Source organism: Chenopodium album, chromosome 13 (assembly GCF_948465745.1).
Source record: "Chenopodium album chromosome 13, dcCheAlbu1.1, whole genome shotgun sequence".
Classification (NCBI taxonomy): Eukaryota; Viridiplantae; Streptophyta; class Magnoliopsida; order Caryophyllales; family Amaranthaceae; genus Chenopodium; species Chenopodium album.
Genome location: NC_137846.1, coordinates 38,362,818 through 38,378,864, shown reverse-complemented (window position 1 = coordinate 38,378,864; position 16,047 = coordinate 38,362,818). Strand labels below are relative to the sequence as shown.

General features: G+C 40.8%; 1 non-coding gene across 1 annotated transcript; it reads left to right on the top strand.

Moving 5' to 3' along the window:
• The first annotated feature begins 8,972 nt into the window (after nucleotides 1–8,972).
• LOC145577162 (small nucleolar RNA R71) lies at nucleotides 8,973–9,078 on the top strand. The gene has a single exon (XR_014098648.1). It is a non-coding gene; the product is annotated as a small nucleolar RNA R71 (small nucleolar RNA).
• The last annotated feature ends 6,969 nt before the right edge of the window (nucleotides 9,079–16,047 follow it).

The window sequence follows — 16,047 nt, the reverse complement described above, 5'->3', positions numbered from 1 at the left end:
GTAGAGAGGCGAACTAAGCAAGGTTGCACTAGGATACTTCGTTATACCTTTTACTAGTTCATTAGAGCACGTCTAGATATTCCAAAGTTGCAAAGCCCTTTTTCGGTTATAAAATCTCAAAATGCAAGTCCACCTCCCAAAATGCACTCCCAAGCCCTTTCAACTACGCTCTAATCCGGGAATTTACACAAGGAACTTCAAAATAGAAAGCGTGTGGGAGGCATCCACAAATTGACCTCTAGAATAGAAAAAGTGAAAATTTTGAGGATTTTGGAGGAGTTTTATTTATTTTTTTATTTTTTTTTCACTTCTCCACTCTTTCCCTTTTTTTTTTTTTTTTTTTTTTCATTGCCCTCGCCTCTTTTAACTTTGAGCGGCTCTTTCTTTTATTCGAAACATGTGGCTTATTATGCCACTTATTACACAAGATATACATAGAACTAATTCCCTAGCAGAGTTTCGTTTCGGGGAGGAAGGGAGACACACCAAGGGCACAAGGGACCGCAATTTGATTCAAACATATCCTACTTTGGGCAAATTAGACAATATCCTATGCTAGACGTGCAATTGAGCATTCATCGGTTTTCATTTCATATACACTAGTGCAATCGAGATTAATAAGCCTCTAAATGACCCCAACTCTTGCACACACCCTTCTAAAAGAACTTTACTTATCACTCAAGAGTCAAGCAAGCAAATCGTATAAGCATCGTCATTTGAGTCTCATCCAAGGGCTATTTTTCGGTTTTTTTTTTTTTTTTTTTTTTTTTTTTTTTTTTGGAGAACGAGTTAGGAGAACTAAACTAAGCATTTAAAAAAAAAATAGAACACAACTATACAAATAAATGAAGAGAGGAGAGAAGAAAGGTATTCACACATTAAGAGATTTGGATTTAGGGCGTTGGATTTCAAAGGGAGCAAATTTGGATGTTAAGGGGTTTGGATGTTAGGGGAAGGAACAAACAACATGCAAGGTAATCACCAATCAAGCACAAACAAGAACCAATCAACAAAACCAAAGAGAAAGACTCCCCCCCCAAGCTATCATACACATTGTCCCCAATATTAAAACAATAAAAGCACAAGAAAGGGGAAAAAGAGACTAACTCATTGGTTTGGTCCTCCTTGGGAGCTTAAGCCCCCGGGGTACCAATGTCGGTAGGCATTTTGGAACTCACCTAATTCCGACCGAAGTCCTTCGAAGCTTGTCCTCATGTTGTCGTAGGAGGACCTCATATCTTCGTGAGACTTTCTCATAGTCTCGAACTCGGTGGTCATCCGGTTGAACCCTTGGTTCATCATATGCATTTGCTGCTCGAAGGTGAGGGGTGGGTTGCCCTCACCCATGCCTTGACCTTGGTATCCTTGCTGGTACCCTTGTTGGTGATCGTGTTGTTATTGTTGGAATTGTTGTTGTGGAGGTTGTTGTGGAGGCTGCTGCTGCTCTCCTTGCTCTTGCTCCTCTTCCTCGTCTTCATCGCCGGGAGCCCAATCGTGGTCTCTCTCGAAGATCCAGTTGGTCTCGTCGTCGATGAAGGTCCGCTCCGGGTCGGGGAGGTAGGCGTAGGACCGGCCACTGACGTGCCACAGGTAGGGGTGTGGCCCCTCGACGTCCTCCACCCACCTCATTGTCCTAAGCGACTGCATATCGATCCGCGTCTCTCCTGGGCAAACCTGCTGATCTGCAAAATCAAGATTAAGAGCAGCAGCAATAATAGTGATCATACCACCTATGGTGATGTTACCGGACCCGGTGGCAACATCCTCTAGGTGGTCTACAAACCAGGACCCTACATCTAGGGCCGAACTACCCATACTCAAGTGCCATAGGAAGTGAAGCTCCCTAGTGGACACTACCCCCGAACTGTCACCTCTAGCGAACGTCGTGTTCGCTATGGTGCGCTGTGACAACCTAAATGCGGGGTGGATAATGGCCGTGGCCTTATCGGTCCTGGGGTTGTAGTTAAAGAGGCCGGTGATCTTCCTCCAAAACTCACCTGCGTTATAGCTACGGGGCGGCCTATCCTTTGCCCCAATGTTCCTTTCGTAGGCCACCCGAACGCTTGGTTCACCCTATTGATGGTCATGGTATGGGTGGTGTTCATGAGTTGGAAGGTGATACGGCGGGGGTTCCTAGTTGTGTCCCGTTGGACTTGGAGGGTGGAGAGAAATTCAAGAGTTAATCTCTTGTAGGTCAAGGCATGTAAGTCTAGCCAACTACCTAGGCCACATCCCTCGAATAACATTCTAATGTCCTCCCCCACCCCTAGGGACTCGGCAACCTCCTCACTATAGAACTTGGTCGGCCTAATTCTCCTCCTACTATTTCTCAGAAAGTTGTTTGCAAAAGTTTCGTCATTGAAAATTATTCCCATTGTATCCACTTGTGGTGGACCAACGGGAGGAGGAGGAGAAGGGTTGCGGTACCTAGCGTCCGTGTTTCTAGGTCGATTTCTTCTAGACATGGTCGGATTTATGCAATGCAATCAAACAAACCACAACCAAATAATCAACACAATAAACACACAATAGGCACTAGGTCCACTAAACACAACTAAAGCTCAAACAAGGCCAATAGATATTACACAATCAAGCCAAGCTCTAAGTCTCCCACCTAAAACAAGCAAATCACCAAGCCACTAAGACTTAATCCAATCACAACCACAACAATTCTAATATCAAAATTATGCACTAGAATCAACAAATCCAACACAACAATTTACTCAAACAAGCATGCTTTGTCATGTATGAAAATCAATTCCTCAACCTCACTTACAAAAATTCAATTTTTCAAAACACACCTAAATTCATTCAAACTCTATAATACTTGGCAATTATCAATTATCAATCACTCATAACTAATTTCAACAAACTTTCCTAAGTAATTTCATGCAAAAATCCAAGAATTCAAGCATAAAAATAGTTGAAGGGAGGAACGATTATACCGAGCTTATCGTGGGTGTAAAACCCGCAAATGAACCTTTCTAACCTTCCCTTTGCTTCCTTGAACTTACTCGTTCAACCAATTGCTCCAAATTTATCTCCCAAAGAAAACCCCCAAATCAATTTTCAAGGTTAGGGTTTGAGTAGTTTGGGTGATTTTTGGGGTTAAATGTGATAGAAGGAGGTAGTAATTTGTGAAAATGGTGAAAAGGAGTGAAGATTTTTGTAAAAAAAGTTGAATTTGGGTGAAAATTTGGGTGAGAATGAAGATTTGAGTGGGTTTTGAAAGAGGATAAGAGGAGTTCTAGAGAGAGAGAGAAGGAAAATCGTGTGATTGAAGAGTGAAAGTGAGGAAATTTTTTTTTTTTTTTTTTTTTTTTAAGTAAAACCCGTGGCTATAACAGCCATAATCGACGCTGCACGGACGTGCCAAATTTGGCACGGACGTGCAGTTTCGATCAATTTCAATCTTACCTTCTGCCTGATTTGGCACGGACGTGCTGTATTTCAATCAGGCAGTAAGTACTTTGGGCACTTACTGCCTGATTCTGCACGGACGTGCGATGTTCTGCATGTCCGTGCTGACCTGATGCTGTACTCTCTTTTTTTTTTTTTAATATAATAATAGTAAGGCATAATAATAATAATAAAATTATTATTATCACCATTATTATTATTATTATTAAAATTGCCTACTACTTCATTTTCATAAAAACCTTTTCTTACTTCTCTTTTCATCAACACCTACAAAAGACATTGAAAGAAAAGTTAGTATTAGTAAAGTGATGGAAATTAAGTAATAGCTTATTGAGAGAGAGAGTTGAGAAACTCGGGTTGCCTCCCGGAAGCGCTCTTTTAACGTCACTAGCTTGACGACCTCCACACTCAGGAGATAAGATTACATTGAGTTGATTCTAAAACACCCACATGAGCAGCCTCGTAGTAAAGCTTGAGGCGATGCCCATTCACCTTGAAAGATCTCTTGCCGTCCATATCCCAAACTTCCACGGCTCCATGAGGAAACACTTCCTTGACGACAAAAGGCCCACTCCACCTTGATAAAAGTTTCCCGGGAAACAATTTCATCCTAGAGTTGTAGAGGAGTACCTTATCGCCCTTTTGAAATGCTTTCTTTTCAATGTTCCGGTCGTGGCAATCCTTAGTGCGATTCTTATAGTTGCTAGCACACTCATAGGCTTCCAACCTTAGCTCTTCAAGCTCATGCAAATCAAGCCATCTTTGCTCTCCCGCGCTAGCCAAGTCGAAATTAATCTTCTTGATCGCCCATTGGGTTCGGTGCTCAAGCTCCACCGATAGATGACAAGATTTTCCATACACTAGCCGGTATGGAGTTGTGCCTATTGGGGTCTTGTACGCCGTCCTATATGCCCATAGAGCATCGTCAAGCTTTTCCGACCAATCCTTCCTATTCTTAGCAACCGTCTTCTCGAGGATTAGCTTTATTTGACGGTTAGACACTTCCGCTTGTCCACTTGTTTGTGGATGATAGGTAAGGCCGAATCTTTGGTGGACCCCGTGCTTTCTTTGCATCTTTTGAAAAGCACTATGAACAAAATGTGAACCATTATCACTCACCACCGCCTTTGGAATACCGAATCTTGGGAATATGACTTTTTTGAACATCTTCATGACAACCTTGTGGTCATTGGTTGGGGAGGCAATGGCTTCCACCCATTTTGATACATAGTCGACCGCCACAAGGATGTATTGATTTCCATGACAATTCGGGAATGGCCCCATGAAATCCATACCCCAAACATCAAATACCTCAAGCTCAAGAATCGGTTGTTGGGGCATCTCATTGCGCTTGGATATGTTGCCGGTTCGTTGACACCGGTCACAAGTCTTCACAAATCCCCAAGCGTCCTTGAAAATGTGAGGCCACCACAACCCGCTATGCAAGATTTTCAATGCAGTTTTGTTGGCTCCCATATGCCCTCCACATGGATCGGAATGGCACATCTTGAGCACTTCTTGCACTTGTTCATCCGGGACACATCTACGGAGCAAACCATCTACTCCTCGTTTTTAGAGAATGGGATCATCCCATAAATAATGTCTTGCTTCTCTTTTTAGCTTCTTCCTTTGATTCTTGGAGAAATCGGGTGGACATTCTCCACAAGCCAAGTAGTTCACCAAGTCGGCGAACCAAGGAAGCTCCTTTTCATTCAAAATTTAAAGCACATCATCTCTCAATTCATCACATATAGGGATTTCATCATCGCTAGCTTGCACATTCTATAGTCGGGAAAGATGGTCCGCAACCACATTCTCGGCCCCCTTTTTATCACGGATTTCAATATCAAATTGTTGGAGGGATAAGACCCACCGAAGAAGACGTGGCTTGGATTCTTTCTTTGCAACAAGGTACCTAATGGCTGCGTGATCAGTATAAACAATAGTTTTGGAACCAATGAGGTAGTTCCAAAACTTCTCAAAAGCATGAACCACGGCAAGAAACTCTTTCTCCGTTGTGGTGTAGTTCCGTTGAGCTTCATTCAAGGTCTTAGACATGTAGTAAATCACGTGAAGTTTCTTCTCTACCCTTTGCCCCAATACTCCTCCAATCGCAACATCACTTGCATCGCACATAAGTTCAAATGGCAAATCCCATCTTGGCCCTTGCACAATTGGAGTTGAGATTAAGGCCTCCTTTAATTTGTTGAAAGCTTGGAGACACTTTTCATCAAAAATAAAGATGGCATCCTTTTGAAGAAGAGCATTTAGGGGTCTAGCAATTTGTGAGAAATCCTTGATGAATCTTCTGTAGAACCCGGCATGCCCCAAAAATGACCTTACTCCTCTCACATTTATTGGTGGCGGTAGCTTCTCTATCACTTCAACTTTGGCCTTGTCGACCTCAATCCCCTTGCTTGAAATCTTGTGACCAAGGACAATTCCCTCTTCCACCATAAAGTGTCATTTTTCCCAATTCAAAACCAAATTGACCTTCTCACATCTTGCCAAGCACTTGCCCAAATTGGACAAACAATCCTCGAATGAAAGGCCCCCTACCAAGAAGTCATCCATGAAAACTTCCATTTCGGCTTCAAGCATGTCCCCAAAAATACTCATCATGCATCTTTGGAAGGTTGCCGGTGCGTTGCAAAGCCCGAAGGGCATCCTCCTATATGCAAAAGTTCCATAGGGACAAGTAAAAGTTGTTTTCTCTTGGTCATCCGGGTTTATAGGGATTTGAAAGAAGCCCGAATAACCATCAAGAAAGCAATAATACTTGTGCTTGGTTAGTCTTTCAAGCATTTGGTCGATAAAAGGGAGAGGAAAATGATCCTTGTTGGTGGATGCATTTAGACGTCTATAGTCTATGCACATCCTCCAACCGGTCACCGTTCTAGTTGAAATGAGATCACCATTCTCATTTTCAACTACGGTCATTCCTCCCTTTTTAGGGACCACATGAACGGGGGAAACCCATCTAGAACTCGAAATGGGGAAGATGATGCCGGCATCAAGGAGTTTGGTGATTTCTTTCTTCACCACCTCCCCCATTTGAGGATTGAGTTTCCTTTGCCTCTCAATGGAAGGCTTAGCACCCTCCTCAAGTGTTATGTGGTGCATACATAAAGCGGGACTAATACCTTTGAGGTTATCTATGGTATAGCCTAAAGCACCTTGGTGGTCTCTCAAAACACCACATAACATTTGAGTTTGGCACTCATTCAAAGAAGAATTCACAATAACCGGAAAAGTTGAATTGGGGCCCAAAAACTCATACCTTAGGTGTGATGGTAGAGGTTTCAACTCTACCATTGGAACACCCTTACCTTCTCTTAAGGTAGCTACTTCTAATGCATCATGTGTTGTGATTCCCATGCACATTTGCTCATCGCTTGATTCCGTACTTCCTTCAAGCATCTCCTCATACAATGCCATCTCTTTGCTTTGGTCACCTATCTTTTCCTTATTCAAAAGGACATTTTCAAGGGCATCATTAGTAGTGAGCAAGTGCTCATGCATGGAAGTTACAATAGAATCAATAGTATCAATCATCATGCAATTATCAAGATTAGAGCTTGGATATTTCATGCTCTCATTCAAGTCAATTTCTATTACCTCATCTCCTACTTTTAGTGAAATTTTAGCACTTTTAACATCTATTAAAGCACCCGAAGTAGAAAGAAAAGGTCTTCCTAGAATTATTGGAATGTTAACATCTTCGTCCATCTCTAACACAACAAAATCCACCGGGATTACAAACTTTCCTACCCTTAGAGGAACATCCTCTACCTTACCCTTTGGGAATTTAATAGAGCGATCGGCCAATTGTAGGGTGATGTTGGTGGGTAGAAGTTCCCCTATCCCAAGTCTTTGGTATACCGAGTATGGCATTAGGCTAACACTAGCCCCTAGGTCACACAAAGCATTATCAATTTGCATCTTGTATATCGCACATGGGATAGAAAAGTTACCGGGGTCTTTCAACTTGGGTGGCATCTTATTCATGATAATAGCACTACAATTCTCGGTGAGATTCACCGTTTCAACCAATTCACACTTTCTCCTTCCACTCAAAATGTCTTTTAAAAACCTAGCATAATTAGGCATTTGCTTGATAGCGTCAGTAAAAGGAATTGAAAGATGAATTTGCTTCAATGTCTCAAGAAACTTTCCAAATTGCACATCTAATTTGTTTCTAACAAATTTATGAGGATATGGTAGCCTTTGCAATTGTTTTGTTTCCCTCTCTTTTTCTCTTTTCTCTTGACTCTCTTTTTCAAAATCACTCTTTTTCACATTCTTTTTCTTTCTCACATTCTTTTTCTCTTTCACCCTCTTGATTTTTCTCTTTTTCTTGCTCACAATCACTCTCAAGGGGAGGCTCACTCATGTTCACTCTCTCATTGCTTTTCTTAGGAACACTATCTTCCAACACCTTCCTACTCCTAGTAGATATGGCATTAACGGGCCTCTTAGGATCTAGTCCTTGGGGTGGAAGTTTGGAAGTGCTAGCCCCTTCCTTCAAAGCATTGGCCAATTGTGAAATTTGAGTTTCAAGCATTTTATTATGAGTCATTACTTCATTAAACTTCTTGTCACTCGTGGCCATGAAAGTGTTGAACATTTTAGCTTGACTTTCCATCATTTCCTCTAGATTAGACTTACTAGGTGATGCTTGGGCATAATAGTTATCTTGGGGAGCTCTATTACCTCTCACATTTGAATTGGAAGCATTTTGATTAGAAAAACCTCTATTGTTATTGTTGTTCCAATTATTCCTATTATTAGAGTTCCCCCCTTGGTGATATTGGCCTTGATTCCCATAATTCCCTTGATTATTATGGTTATGGTTACCATAACCACCTTGTTGGTTGTAGTTACCTTGGGGATTTTGGTCCCTTTGGTTCCTATTACCCCATTGGTTTTGGTTATGGTAATCATAATCATTTCCTCTTTGATTATAAGCATTTCCCCCTTGTTCCCTTCGATTAGGTGGTAAATATCTTTGATTGTCATTCCTATGTCTATTATCATACGACAAAGCATTGACCTGTTCATTTTCATTATCATTACCCTCTTCATAATGGGATTGGGGTTGGGAATCATAATTACAAGAAGAGGTATCATGGTCATATGACCCACAATTTTCACAAAACAAACACCCATGTGGCATGTTATTAGATGTAGAAGGAGAAGAGTTAGAATTCATACCTCTCCCCTTAGATTGGGAGGGATGCTCTTGTTGTGAAGTGGAAGTCTCTAGCTTTGCCTTGATAGATGTCATCTCCTTGCCAAGATTGGCTATTTGAGATGTCAAATTATTGATGGCATTGAGGTGATCGACGGAGTAGACCGCATTCCCTCCTTTGCTTAAAGACTCCCTCTCTCCTTCTTGCCAATCCATGTGGTGTCTCACCACATCCTCAATTATCTCGATGACTTGTTCCTCCGTTTTGTTCATAATCGGGCCACCCGCTCCCGCATCCAAGCTAGTCTTTCCTTGCGGGCTCAATCCCCCATAGAAAATTTGAAGCACTTGATATGATGGAATGCCATGATAAGGGCACTCCCTTTGATATTCTTTGTATCGTTCCCATGCCTCATATATGGTTTCACTAGCCCTTTGACGGAAGCCTTGGATCAAAGCCCTTGCTTCGGCCGTCTTCTTTTGAGAATAGAATCTCCCTAAGAAGGCCGTGGTGACCTCGTCCCAAGTTCTCAAGGAGTTAGGCCTCACCTCCTTCTCAAGCCATTCAAGAGCCCTTCCTATCAAAGAAAAAGGAAATAGCTTTAGTCTCACAAACTCTTGAGTTACCCCATTTACCTTGATTGTGTTGCAATATTTCTCGAACTCGTTCAAGTGTGCAAGAGGGCTCTCATGTTTTGCTCCACTATATTGCCTCCTTTCAATCAAATTTATCATCGCGGGCCGAATCTCGAAGTCATTGGCTTGAGTGACGGGTGGAGCAATGCCGCTTTAAGCTCTATAAGCTCCCGGAGTTCCCAACTCCTTTAAAGGTCTTTGAGGTGGTGGTTCCGCGTCACCCATTTGATCTCGATCCTCCTCGAAATTGGTCTCTCTAGTTGGGGGAGTATTGAACGGCCTAGAACCGGCTCTTTTTCTCCTTCTATAAGTTTGCTCAATCTCGGGATCGTAAGGTACCAAGATCCTGTTATGAGTTCTGCGCATACACTCTCAACAAACGCAATTAGTACCAAGGCTACAAGTGTAGCTTAGCCAAAAAGAAACAATTCTTTTTGAAATTTTTATGGTTTATGGTGAACTAGACTCAAGTAATCAATTAGCAATCAACAACACCGTTCCCCGGCAACGGCGCCATTTTGATGGGCGTTAGAACGGTCGCTCATTCCACACTCAATCAAACACATTTATTAACAAACACCTTACAAACCAAGCATAATGACAAGTAAGAGTTCGGTCCACAAGGAACGGGATATGGTTGCTAAAGATCTTAACACTTATGCTAATTCGAAGTCAATGGTGAATTGGGTTTCGTCAAGTAGACAAACAAACTATGGTTCTAAATCAATGGATTAAAGACACTAGGGAATGGGATCCACTCAACCAAGGCAATTAGGCAAACGGGAGTAAAATAGACAAGCTATAGCAAGGACTATATGTAAGATCAACCTCATGCAATAAGAAAACAACTCACACTACTAAACTTAGATTCCTCATTAGTCTAGCAACAGATGATACATAATCAAATTACAATAAGTAATGACATACTCGATTTACACTTCCATGTCAAATTAGGCACATCATGCTATCAAGCTCCTAAGTCAAGGGTAGCTAATCCTATCATGAAGAACTAACAAGCAATCTCATATAATCAATTAAATTGCAATAAAAAATCAATGTTTCTCCCATATTTGCATAACTAACCCAAAAGGTTGAGCTTCACCCAACCCCTAGCAAGAAGACTACTCACAACTCATATTTATAAACATGCAATCAACAATTAGGGTTCTAACTACTTCAATAATTGGGGGAAAGTGGTTAACGATTGAAATAACTATCATCCAATAACAAATTACCAAGAACTTAAGAAGATTTAAATGACATTCAAAAGCAAATGAAATCAGAAATTAAGTAGAAAAAGGTTGGTGAAATTACTAATTGAAGCTTGAAATTGAATAACAATGGAGGAACTTGTCTTCTACAATGATTGAGATTGAGAATTCCAAACTAATAATTGAAATCTAACTAATGATTTGAGGGAATTTATGTTTCTACAACTACAAACTAAGAGGAAGCTCTGAAAAACTTTTTTTTTTTACAATAGAGTCTAAGGGGGTATTTATATGACCCTCAAATAAAAAGGACGGAGAAAACAAGAGTCGGGATTTTTTGCAGGTGCGCACGGACGTGCAGCCAAGGTGGCACGGACGTGCCACCCTAAGCACGGACGTGCAGATTTGGGCAGTAGCTCAGATTTGGCCAGGCTAACTGCACGGCCGTGCAGTTTATGGCACGGACGTGCTAGCTGAGATGCACGGACGTGCTGAAGCCTTGCACGTCCGTGCCAAATCGGGCAGTAGCTTGGTTTGACTGAGACTGTCCTGCACGGCCGTGCAGGACATGGCACGTCCGTGCAGGGTCTTCTAGGCCCTTTTCTTCACATTCTCTTCAGTTTTGCTCCTTTGTTACGGCTTCTAAACTTGGTTTGTTATCCATATGCTTCAAATCATCGGTTTTTGGTCCTGAAAACTCAACAAAAACACTAAAAACCCGTGAAACAAGGGATACACAAAAATTGAATGAAAATAGGATAGAAAGTGAACCAAAATGCTAACATTTTAAGTAAACAAGGTTCAAAAATTACCCTAAAATCGTATCAAATAACAAGTTATCACAATCAGTCAAGTAAAATCAAAGAAATAAATGGAAATCAAGCACTATCAAAGCAATTAAATAAAACCGAAAGGAAAGAGTAAAGAGAACACTACTATGAAGCTTGATTAATGAAGGAAACTTGAAATACAAGCATTAGATTGAAGAAAAGTAAAAGAAATCTTGATTACAACGATGAAACTTGAAGATTAAACCACTTTCTCTATCTAAAATACTAGAGTTTCTCTCACTACAAAGTTCTAATTAATATTGGAAAATAGGATCATCATATATAAACTTATAGAAGAAGTTTATTTATAGTGCTTAAAGAATACGAAAATAAAAACCCAAGGAGAGCCCTCTCAAGCCTTGCTGCGCCCTCTGAAAGCTGGGTACGGAATCACAAAACTCATGAAGCCTCGCCGCAGGTGGTTAGTGGAGAGGTCTCTCCAACTAAGGAGAGCCCGCGGATGGGAAACAGGGGGAATATGATCCTCGAAGGGCCACGCCTGCGGCTAAATAGGGAGAGCCCTCTCTTAGGGCGTGGCAAGCCTTATACAAGATCACAAGCTGAGCTCCATAAGTCTCTTTCCACACCCGTGAATTCAGCACCTGCACCCGCGACTCCGTATATAGCTGCGTGCCCTCTCCTTTGAGCATCTCCTTCTCTTCCTTAATCACAATTGTTCCTTAAGCTGCATCCATAAGTGCAAAAAACCTAAAAAAACAATAAAGAAAAGATAGAAAACACAAGAAAGGATAAAATAAGAGGAAAAACATGAGAAAGAGCAAAAGTAACAAAAATAAAGGTGAAAATGGCTTGAGAAGGCTTAAATAAGTGACAAATATGGGAAAATCCTTAGTGAAAAAGGATGAAATAGTGGCATAAATGCCACTCATCAAAATCCCCCACAGTTGCCTTTTGCTTGTCCTCAAGAAAAACTAAGAGAAAAGAGAAAAAAAAAAACAAACACTACAATGACTAACACAACTTGGCAAGGCTTTGAAAAACCCAATTAAATCTTAGGGTTGAAACTGGTCCATTCGGTCTCAGAAGAAAAGACAAACGCCAAAGAATGCTCACCTTTATCAATCAAACGAGGAAAAACACGTTCTAAGATGCTCGTGGTTGAAAGAGACAAATCTAAGCAAAGCTTAGAGAACTAATGATTTCATTCTCCGCCCTATCCCCATCCAAAACGGTCCATCTTCTCTTTACTAGCTTCAAATCACCCCCTAGTTAGCTCCTCATGATTCTACGAAGGAACCGGAAAAAGATACATTTTGTGGAAATATAAGGTCGTCCTGACATCTCAACTATGCATACTCTCTCCATATGGTTGAAATCCATTTCCCTCCACCGGTCTTTAACCTCAACCCTCTAAAGTCTAAGGGTCTTCACTACGATTGTAATGTCATGGCTAGTGGTAAAGGTGGGGAAATAATTTTAAAATTTTGAGGCAATTCCTAACTGAAGCAAAAGAGTGTCCATCTCTCAAAAAAAACCTTAAGAAATCAACCAAATGTCAAACAAACAACCATTAATAGAGATTTCATAACATTACCATACTTATTCAAAGGAAAAGGAAAAGGAACTTCAAAGCTTTCTTTCTTTTTTTGTATATTTTTCTTTTCGTTTTTCACTTTTTTTTTTTAATTTGATTTAATTTAATTTTTTTTTATTTTTAAAAACTTTTATTTGGTGTCCTTGCCTTTTCTAACTATGGACAACCTTTTCTATGAAACTTCATTTTGTTTCCTTAAATTGCATCTTTTTCTTCAAACTTTTCTTACATTTTCATATCAAGGTCAACTTTCAATACCTCACTTTAAACCAATGCTCAAAGTATTTCTTGTTCATATTCAACATGCTCAAAACTCAAACCTCACATACCAAATGCTTTACTAACTAAGAGGGTTGGTAGGACATAAGCCATTTGGTTTGTAATGCGGTTAAAAAAAGAAAAGGAAACATTAGGCTCAAATTGGTTAGCAAGTAAGTTGATGCAAAATAGAAAATCAAATTTGTAACTAAACAAAAAGAAATATAAATAAAAATGAGGAAAGGTTCCCTTTTCTTCCCTTAAAGTTTCTTGATCACAATCTCGGGAGCTAGAGGTCAACACAAGGATTAAGACATGCATAGTCGAGGATCCTAAAATGTCACACAACAAAATTGATGAAGGCTAGAACAAATTAAACGTCACAAGGGATGGAAAGTAATCAAATACCAACTAAAGGGCTTCAAATCCACAACAGAGAGCAATTGCATCTTACCACTTTCCTGTGAACTAAGGGTTCAAACGTCCTCAAAAGTTCTTAACCTTGCTACGTTAGCTTAAAATTTGTCTAACTCAACCACAAGCACTCTCAAGCATTGCATTCCATCATTAACTAGGAAGAAACAAGCATTCTAAGGGACATTATCAAAGAAATCGAGTCCAAATGCGTGAGCAAATTCCAAAACATATTCATTTCATTTTGCCGTAGTAATGTTTGTCACAAGAAAAAGGAAAATAAAACCAAACAAGGATGAAGAAATCAGAAAGGTTACAAACGAGCCATATGAACTCAAATAAATCCCAATCGTCATACAAGTGATCGTTCGATAACAACATCAATGATCCCAGGTTCTTTAGAACCAAATGCAAACATCCTCGAACCATTCAACTTCTTCCTAAACTAACCTCTACTAAGCACACCAAAAGAAAGAAGAAGAATAAAGGAAAGATCTCACCCTAAATGTTTATTGAACAAAAATAAACCAACCTTACAATTTTAACATGGCTCCATAAGTTGCTTCCAAAGCTCTTCAAGGCTACAAGAGAGAAAGAGTTAAACCAAAAACACAAACTATACAAAGAAAAAGGTTAGAAAGAAAGAGAAAGAAAATCTATAAACTCAAACCTTGGGCACAACCAACTACCCAAGTTCAACTCATTATCTAATCATCATCATAGACATCATTGATTAACAACAACAAAAAACAATGCTACCAAGAGCTTAACAAAAACACCCAACAACAAGACCAAAACACAAATCCCTTTATTGTTCCCATGAGTCCTTGGTGCCTTCCCCCACACTTACCCAAAAACACTCCCTTTTGACTCAAACACCCCCCACATTATATAAGAGAATCATTGTCGGTGCTTCACATGCAAATCGAATGAAAGAGAAAGACCAAAAGGGGAAGGGAAAACAAACAAACCAAGGGGGAAAATATTAGCCACTAGGGCCGGCACCACTATCATCCCCACCCCAACCATCATATTAAAAGCCTGATGGGTGGCCATAGGGGTCCCAACCTCCGGTGTAACCGGGAGGCCACCTAAAAATTACTGTTAAAAAGGTCTAATTGGGGTGAAGATAATTGGTCCTGTGGCTCGGGTTGAATTAGAGGCAAAGGATGAGAGGGATCAATGTAAGGGTAGTTAGAATCACCCCTATAATCACTCCCACCCGAAACCCGGTAGTCATAGTGACCAGACTCATCGGGAAACTCACATCTTGGCACATTGAGGTCCATAGCACCCGACCAATAAGGGTACGTAGGTTTGTTGTCACCCCTCTAAGATGGCACGGGCCCTTGTTGTGCTGGCGTATATAAATAGTTAACCGGAGGAGTGACACCCCCTTTACGCACACTAGCATAATAAAGTGCATTTGTTTGAAAGAAATTGTGTTGTTGAGAGGCGAACATACCTTGCATGCTAGGTTCCATGCTCTCCATTTGCGCTCTCATAGCTGCCATCTCTTGTTAGTAGTCATATTGCTGGTATTGTTGTTGTTGTTGTCGTCGTCTTCTTCTTCTTCCTTGATGTTGTTGTTGTTATTGTCTTCTTTTTCTTCCTTGATGTTTTTGTTGTTGTTGTTGTTGAATAGGAAGGATCACCTCCACCTCATTTTCACCCACCTCATGATTACCACCCTTTTCATCAACTCCATCATCCTCCATTCTTTATTGGGGGAGGATACCCAAATTCTTCCTCACCTACCATGGGTATTAACTCCTTCCCTAGTGAAGGAAGTGAACTCTATTGGGTTTCGATGAGTCCAACTCACCGCGGAAATAAAACCCGAGCCCAAGAAAAAACTCACAATTAATATAATAAAATGCATAAATAACAAGAATAGTGAAAAGACTAAATTACCCTTGTAGCGTGCTTCACTCAACCGGATGGAGCTCTTACTTGAGAAAAGCTGAGCCTCACAAATGGCAAGGACCTCCAACGAAGTCTACCCACAACTCGACCTGACCAGTCTACTACTTGGAGGTTAGCCAAGTCCGACGAAAACGACTACCCGAGTAATTAATGAGCTTATAGTTTTTCTCTCAAGTGGAGATGCCTAATTGAGCTCTTACTCAAGTGAGTATTCCCATTTCCAAAGTTGGGTATTTATAGGAAAAATCAAGTGAGAAATCCACTCTCCCATCAATATGGGAGAGTTGGTAAAATCAATTTTCTCCTTTTATTTTTAAATCAAAAACAAAAGAAAATAACCAACAACTAATTAATTAACAAGTGGCCTACTAAGAGGAGGGGTTAGGTAAGGACCACAAGGTAAAGGAGGGGACCAAACTTGATCCCCAAGGCTTCCCCATAACAGGCTATATGCTCCCACTAGCCCCAATAGCATGCTGCCACGTGGCAGGCCAAGCCAAGGCACCCAGCAGCCCAACTGGCGCTTGGTGTGCGGTAGGCCTGCTGCTAGTGTGGCTGGGCACATCACCATGCGCACCATGCTGTTGCTAGCTGTTGCGGGCTGGC